Source organism: Phalacrocorax aristotelis, chromosome 1 (assembly GCF_949628215.1).
Source record: "Phalacrocorax aristotelis chromosome 1, bGulAri2.1, whole genome shotgun sequence".
In the NCBI taxonomy this organism is placed as follows: domain Eukaryota; kingdom Metazoa; phylum Chordata; class Aves; order Suliformes; family Phalacrocoracidae; genus Phalacrocorax; species Phalacrocorax aristotelis.
This window is the reverse complement of record NC_134276.1, coordinates 35,038,688-35,046,948: the sequence shown is the minus strand read 5'-3', so window position 1 is coordinate 35,046,948 and position 8,261 is coordinate 35,038,688.

Below are 8,261 nucleotides of genomic sequence, written 5' to 3'. Positions count from 1 at the left end.
GGCAAATTTCCACCTTTGAGCTGGAACAGTGTCTGCAGAAAGAAATGGGCCAGGAGGCAAATTACTCTCAAAGTGGTCCAAGAGGAAAAGTCTTGCAAGGGGTAAAGCCCAGGCGGGGTCGTGCAATCAGGTGAAAAAACCCCATGTGTTCAAACCCCCCCGAGCAGCTAGAAAAGCACTGAGTCAATGACCCACCCGGGCTGGGGACAGGCACGCAAGGACCCACTGTCAGTCCCCGGCCACTGGCAATCCCTGCCACCACCTCACCCTTGTTTCCAGAAAAGCTCCCATCCTGGATCTGTGGCCTGGAATCAATGGCAAATAACCATAGCTGTACAGGATATTTTGGTCATGCTGAAAAGTTAAGTCTGCAAGTCACTCCAGTTTAGTACATAATTCAAAAGTATATAATTTGAATTAATAAATAAAGCCCTTTAGGGCATCTCATTACACTGTGAAGAGCATTAGCAAAACACAAGCTGTCAATCACTTTAGCCAGTTGACAAGCTAGAAACCAGCCGATGGTCCAGGCTGAGCCAAATCAGCAAAGTAGAAGAGAAATCTCTCCTGGATTTACCTCGGACAAATGACCGTGACAGTGATTTTTTTAAAGAAACGGGCATTAAAACATTCATGGACAAATTACCAAGTCTCCCCAAACCACTGAATTAAATTCAGGGGTTGCTCATGGTCTGACAAATGTCCTGCCAGAAGGCACCTATTTATATTTCATTGCTTGTTGCTTGACAAATCGCTGCGTTCACAAAAAGTCAGTGGATTAATGAACTGATCTGACTGCTTAACTAATTGCGAAAAGCCAAAAAGTGATTTGAGTAGTACGATGGTCATTACAAAAATATCCACTGACTTTGGAAAATTGAGGGCACAACATTTTTACCTCGGAGGGCAGCTTTATGTAGGCCACAAAGCGCCTTGGGTATTTCTTAGAGTCCTCAAGTTTATTCATGTATTATTTCCTCAGATATGCAGTATATTTTTCCAGCAGGCAAGAAACTGGGGCTTCTGTGTACGAGTTTCATCTGCTCAAAACGTGAAAAAATAGCGATCCCCTTAGCACATTCTGCTGCAGTAGAAGCAAAGTGTAAAAGAAAAATTCCAAATATGTAGATTTAAAAATAAAAACACAGAATTCTTTCCTCCTTAAAAGGGATTCAAAGCAAAAAAATCCTGGGCTACGGATAGGTCTAGACTTTAATTGCCAAGTTGCCTAAGAAGAATTGTTGGCCTGAGGTCATTTTAATCAGGTTGCATGTCAGCTTGCAAAATCTCCAAATTAGCTTACAGCTCCGGGAGAGAAAGATGTTTTTCTTTCCTGAAGAACGCAAACAGATTGTTGTGACATGTTCTCAGTCATCATGACAGATCAGATCCCTGCTTTGAGCTGCGAGCCGGGAAAGAAGTCAGCCGCTTCTCCAGCTCCTTCAGAGATTTGGGCATCTCCCAGTTTGTCAGAGCTGGGGATGGAGTTTATAGAAATCCTTCTGAAACTGAGGTTTATATGCAAAGACTCTGATAAAAGAGATTGACCTTAATTGGGAAGCAAGTTTCTTTCACATTTTTTAACAACCTCCAGGCCTTCCTAGCAGTCTGATGAAAGGGAAGTTGTGAAAAGAAACAATCTGTATTTATGCAGCAGGAGCTATCATATCCTGAGCTGCGCAGAGAATGACAAGGAACCGACTCATCCTTTTTAAAAAAGGATTAATTTGCCATTTTATTCCCAAGTTTGTAAAAAGTAAGGCTGTGGGTGGATTCTGAAACAGGCTGAGCACTTTAGTTAGGTTTACGGCAGGCTCTGAGCTGTGTGATACTCTGCAGGTTGCTGTGGGGCGGCTGACCTGGGATGGGTGTCCCTCCCAGGGTGTCCTCAGCCTGTGTCCGGCCCAGTCCCTTGGCCCTAGCACATTTGGGTGCTTTTTTCTTTTTATTTCTCCATGTTTGGTTTTCCATCTGCATCAGTAAATGGCTCCAACAGGATCACAGCGGGAAGGGGAAGCAGGGGGACAAGAGCTGGGGTGGTGACTTGGTTTCATCTTGAGGGACTACCAGAGGGAGATGCAAGTGCAAATTCATGGCAACTGGCTGATAGTGGGATGCATCCCACCTACCTGGTGTCCCCCAAAGGTCTGCATCTGAGCTAGTAACCAGCAGTGTCTCATTCACAGGAAGAGGGAGAGAAATAGATGTCTCCAAATGGCGACTCCTCTGACTTCTAGCTGCTGCCTCTTTCTCTTAACTAGTTCAGGCACCTTATTTAGGGATAATGAATCTATCTGTCCCTGGTAGTGGCCAAGGGCTCAGTATTGCCTGCAGCTGGGAAAGGACAGAGGCAGAAGAAGGAGTCCCCACCTGAGACCCTGGCATGCTGCAAACGTAGGCACATGCCTGGGCAGAGACGGACCTGGGACCGCTTTGCCAAAACAGAAGAGGATGTGCAGGAGAGGAGGTGCTCATGCGTTCACCACAACGGAGCCATCCTGAGTGGCTGACATAAGACCCCAGGCATTTAAAATTGGATGGGACAAGACAGTGGGGGGATATCTCTGTTGGGACAACTGCTGGTATCAGGAGATGACACTGTATTTCCCCATCCCTGCTTTTTCCTTCTGTGATTCTGCAAGCCAAGAGAAGTCACAACCGTACATCTCTGGGTAGAAGCTGCCACTTTCTTTCTCCCAAAGGCCTCCACACTGACAGCAGAAAAATCTTCATCTTCCCTGTTCTGCGAGTTTGAGGACTTTTTTTTTGTTCCCTGGCTCCCTGCCATTAGCCCTGATGGGACCCAGGGCAAAGCAGCAGTGCCATGCAACCCAGATGTCAGCAAACTGTTAATCCCAAGGGACAGACCCCTGGGGTGAGATTCCTGCTGCAACTTCTCCAATTAGACGGCTTACCTCCTGCCTTGCCTCTGCTTTAGCCATTTTGGACCTAACATATTTTATTGTTCAGCCTCCTAGTTAAACGGCTGGGAAGCTCTGGGTGTAAGCATGCAGAGATTCCTGGTTCAATAATAGAGTCTGGCACGTTGGCTTTACTCCGTTTTGCTAATAAAGATGCAAAACAAAGCTGTTGACTCTTCTTTCATCAGCATCAGCCCCATGAGGCTCTCCCACGTCTCGCCTGGTGACTAGAGCAGAGGGCTTGGGAACACAGGTCTGGAGTTCAGCCTTTAATGAGCCGCCCATTCAGCATGTTTCACTCGGGGCTTTTGACCTCTTTGCACCTCAGCCAACTCAGCTGTAAAACTGGCTGAAGGGTGGAGCCCGTGGAAACCAGCTACCATGCCCCATTTGAGCCTTGAGCCTGGGTTTCATGGGTAAACACGAAATAAAAATCAACAGCAATTTGAATCTGTCGGTGACCCAGCTCAAATGCCACAAAGACGTCAGGCCTTGCCAGTGTAAACAGCATCAGTCTCTGGGGTACCCCATTACAATGTCAGAGCAAATCTAAGTAGTGCCCCTGTGATTTGTGCTGCAGTGAAAAAAGAAAAGAAAAAAAAACGAAAAGAAAAGGTGCTGCAGACACGAGCACAAAGGCGTCATGGTGCCAGCACTGGTACCTAGCTGCATCAGCACCTGCACCACCAAGCAGTGCTGGTGAAACCTGGGTGGCGCACTCCCATCCAGGTGGGGATGCGGTCCCCCAGCCAGGGCAGCAGGGTCCCCATTACTCTCTACCTCTCTGAGCTGCAAGACAGCCCACAGCCCACCCCTCCTCCAGGAAGGCTCCTTATGCTGAAACCAACATGAACCATGCCAAGGACAAGAAAGCCCTAGTGCTCTCTCACACCAAGTCCAAACATTTCCAACCTGTCCCACAACCAGGGTGGCTGCAGCTGCTGGCACCTCTGTTAGCACTCTCTGCTTAGTGTAACAGAAGGCAACGAAAGGAGGAGCTCGCAACTGGTGCAGCTTGTTTGCTGTGTAACACTTTCTAGGTACAACAGCAATGGGGAAGAGAAGTCCTGCCTCAGCAGTATGACCCTGCCCAACACACACAAGTGTCTGCTCACGTGAACCACAGTGGTTTCTCTCAAAGTTGAGAACAACCAAGGGCTTTTTCCCTTTTAAATGGAAGGCCGCAGGTCAGACTAGGAGGTGGCATAGAGGAGCCAGAGCTGCCAAGCTGGCACTTCATGGTGGGGGCAGTGAAGAAGGGAGAGGCACCATTCCCTTGGGATTTCAGCAGTGTGGGGTCAGCCTCGCACATGCTGTTCGTCTCGGCAGGCTTAGTAAAAGGGAGCAAGAAACCGTTTTCTGGCAGAGCAAAAGCACCTGGAATCCAGTCAATCCAGCCCTGTGTCAGGGCCATTCACTCCCACACCTTCTCTGCACCTCCTCATACAGTCCTCCACTGTGCAGCCATGTGGAGATGAGACTCCTGTACAAGAAAGCACTTCCTTGGGCATCAGCAAGAATCCCAGATGTACTTCCCTGAATATCTCAACATTATCCACCTTGCACCATGCAGCTATACCCAGCTGAGCACAGGCTTGAAAGGGCTGAGGTTGAGAACTGTCTTGTAAAGCCTTCTCCATACCTGGTACCTACCATTTATAACCCCAGCTGCCCTACAAAGTGCCCTTTAGTGACCGGTGACCTGTAGGTGTGGAAAAGAGGCTGGCATGAGGCATCTTCTGGAGTTGGGAAGGTGGGTATTAGCACCACGTTTCCACCATACAACTTGCTGGCATTGGTGTGGGTGGCTGGGTGTGAGCCCAGGCCTTCAGCGTACAACAGAGATCTCTGTTCTGGTATAAGGATCCTTTCGCTGAGGATTTTACATCCCTTGAGGAAAATATGCTAACAGGCTTTAAATAATTAAACAAATCACATTGCAGGCAAACCCAAGATGGTCTTTAAAATGCATTATCCTCAGAAGGTGAGAGAAATGCTCAGTGCTTTAAGCCTTCCTCCAACCTCTGCACACATTAATTCATCACACGAGGGACCACCCGGCTACATCTCGACCACAGAGCAAAGGCTATGCCAGTCACCTCTGCCTTTAAAACCAGTATTGCCACAGCTGGGGGCCAGGTTTCTTCAGCGCCAACAAGTGCAGGCTGTGGGGGAACAAAGCTCTTTTCATTAGGCCAAACTTGCACGGAGGACATCGCTCCACAGAGCCACTTGCTGGTCCCGGCCGGGAAGGGCACCCTTCCCTCAGGGCAACAGGATGCTCTGGGGCAGCTGCAGCCACCTCCTTGCAGAAGTGGGGAGCCATGTGTGGTCACGACCAAGGACAAGTTTGGCTTTCTGTGGGCAAAGGCAAGGAAATCAGCTAACTTGAGCATCTCCTTGGAGCCACCGAGGCCACATATGGTGGAGACCTTCAAAGAGAGTAAGACAGAGCAGCTGCAAGGCAGTTCTCTCCCCCTAGCGTAATACTGCAGAACCTCTATCTAGCTCTCTGCAAGATAACTCTTCTCGCAGGACCCCATGGTCCAACTGGTGGGCAGAGGCCACTGTCACCCCTCTCCAATTAGTCTGGTTTCCTGCAGTGGTGTTTTCCAGCTCCTCAGCTCTCCCCCATGCCGTGCATGGCCCAGAGCAGATGGGCTATGACATGTGGCGCTTAAATTACTTGACAGTTCCCCTTTTTGGGGATTAGGGAGCACCATGGAAATGGCTGCTTGTGGCACCATGGGGCAAGCCCTGAGAAACAGGGCTGTGCTGGGGGTCCTGGAGGCAGCCACAGCTGTGACCCCCATGGCAGCCAGCTCTTCCCGGGAACTCACCATCCCTTCTTCTACCTCACCTGGCCTCCAGGTTCAGGGGATGTCATTCCTTCCTCCATCCCCCGCTCTTCCAGGCTGTCCAAGGTGAAAGGTTCACAGCTTTTTTCATGTTATTTCTCAAGCATTTTCTCCCCTCAGCAGTCCACACCGGACATGCATGAGGACCCCACTGCTCCAGGCTTATCAAATCACATCTTTGGGAAAGGAGATTTGGCTCTAGCCAGGCCAAAATTATTATTGTTGTTGTTGCTAGAGCTTGATTTCATAAGGAAAGCCATGGAGGAAGAACAGTGAACACCCAGAAATTATGATTGCTCTTGGTGTCTATCTACCCTATCTTTTATCTCTCAGGGAAATATTTATCCAAGCAGTCCATGCCACCCATTAAGCTATGGCACTGTCTGCTGGATTTTCCAGTGAGAACTTACCCATTTTCTCCGCCATGACCCACCCTAAGCACAGAGGTCCCCAGAGGGAATGCAGCTCTCTCAGCCTTCAGTGGGGAACAGAGAGGCCCTGGACCACCTTGATGGACATGTCATAGTCTCCGTGGTCATTTCTGAGGACCAGCAGTCTCAAGAAAAAGGATGTGAAGTGACAAAAAAAAAAATCAACGCAGCACTAAAATTTAGCAGAAGACATGGTTGTTTATTGGTTCTTTCACTCTCCCAGCTTTAGTTTCTTAAATCTGATGTGAGGGAGGGTTTTTTGGGAGAATTTTTTTCTTTTAAGTAGAGATCTGAATCCAGGCGAAGAAGTACTATAGATTGGATCAAAAAAAGCCTGATGTAAGAAGCTAAATGAAAGAACAGAGCGTAGGTGAATAAGGATTAAACTTGCTAGAATCAACCCGGGCAAATGTCTCACAAAGGTAATGAAAGCAGAAAAAAAAAAATGTTTAAAGTGTTGTCAGAAGGGCAAGTAAAATATACGTTTCAAGAGATTGGATTTGTGAAAATCATTCTGGTGCTGCAGGCGCCTCCGGGACAATCTCATTGGAAATATTCTCTAAAGTCGGGTCATGAAATTATTAGAAGAACAGTGCATAGATCGAAAAAGAGAAATATAGTTGATTCATGGGTGCTTTTGGCTGAGGGGGAATAAAAAAAGCTATGTTCGGCCTTTGCTACAAAACAAAAAGAAACTTAGCAGATTTCTCATCAAAGTGTAAAGAAGCCTCTGGGAAAGAAACAGATTGATGCTACCAAGTTGTTTAAGATAATAACTACCTCCAAAGCACAAAGCCGTGGTTGGAGGTTAAGAAAGGAAGTAGCCTATGAGCAATTTACACAGAATAGCTACAAAAGAGACCACATCGTTAAAGGTAAGAATGAAAGTATGTAACGACAGCTAGTTATTTCATTTTATTTCTTTAATTCCAGGAAAACAGAAGGCACAGCCACTAGCTAAATTAAGAAGAATAAGATGAAGACATATGGATAGATGGGATTCAGCCCTGGGGAAAAACAAATCAGCCTTTAGTGTCCTGGGGTGAGGAAGAGCAAACCGCGATGGGCCATATGTCCTCCCCCGACCACAGGAGATCAGAGGAAGGATTCAGGATGAGCAAGATCCTGCACAGAGCATGTTTCAGGCCATCCCTTCAAGGGGGGCCAGCTCAGCTGTGCCATGCCATCCTGCTGGGGCTGCACCCCAAGCAGAGCAAACGGAGGTGCCCATCTTCTCTAGAGAGTAGCATCAGAGCAAGGCACGTTGCTTTCCAGGGAGAATTTCCCAGCCTACCAGGAAAAACAATGGGTTTGGTGTTTGAAATTTTGTCTGTTGTTGGCCAAAGTGGGGGGGAGGGGCAGCATTGGCATGCCCTGTGTACAGGGCAGGAGAAGAGAAGAGGAAAAGCGAGTATCCCAGGGGCAACACAATACCCAGGGCCATCACAGAGACAAGAGCTGTGGTGATCACAGAACCACAGAATGGCAGGGGTTGGAAGGGGCCTCTGGAGGTCATCTTGTCCAACCCCCCTGCTTGAGCAGGGACACCCAGAGCAGGGGGCACAGGAATGCGTCCAGGTGGGATCTGAATGTCTCCAGGGAAGGAGACTCCACAGCCTCCCTGGGCAGCCTGTGCCACTGCTCTGGCACCCTCAATGACACACATACATGGTTTTTCATCCTTTGGTCTCGCTGCCAGAAAGAAACCTTATAGTTTTTCAAAATCCTCAGGCTGTCACAGGTTAAATACCACAGCCAAGGTTTTATTTTTCTGTAGGACCGTTTTCTCCAAAGGACTTTGGTTATTTTGAAGAGACATCGAGTAAGTGGGACCTGAATCAGCACCATGTTATGGTGGTGTAAACTCATGAAAAAGCAGAGCAATGGATCAGGTTCCCAGTCTCAGTAGCCCTCACAAATTTCTGTTCAGGCCATCACAGAGTTCGAATAACTATTCAGGACACTTAGAAAATGAAGATAAAACGCATAAGGCACCACAAGAGACTTACAGAAAGGCACACAGCATCACCAAATCCTTCTCATTTTTAGTA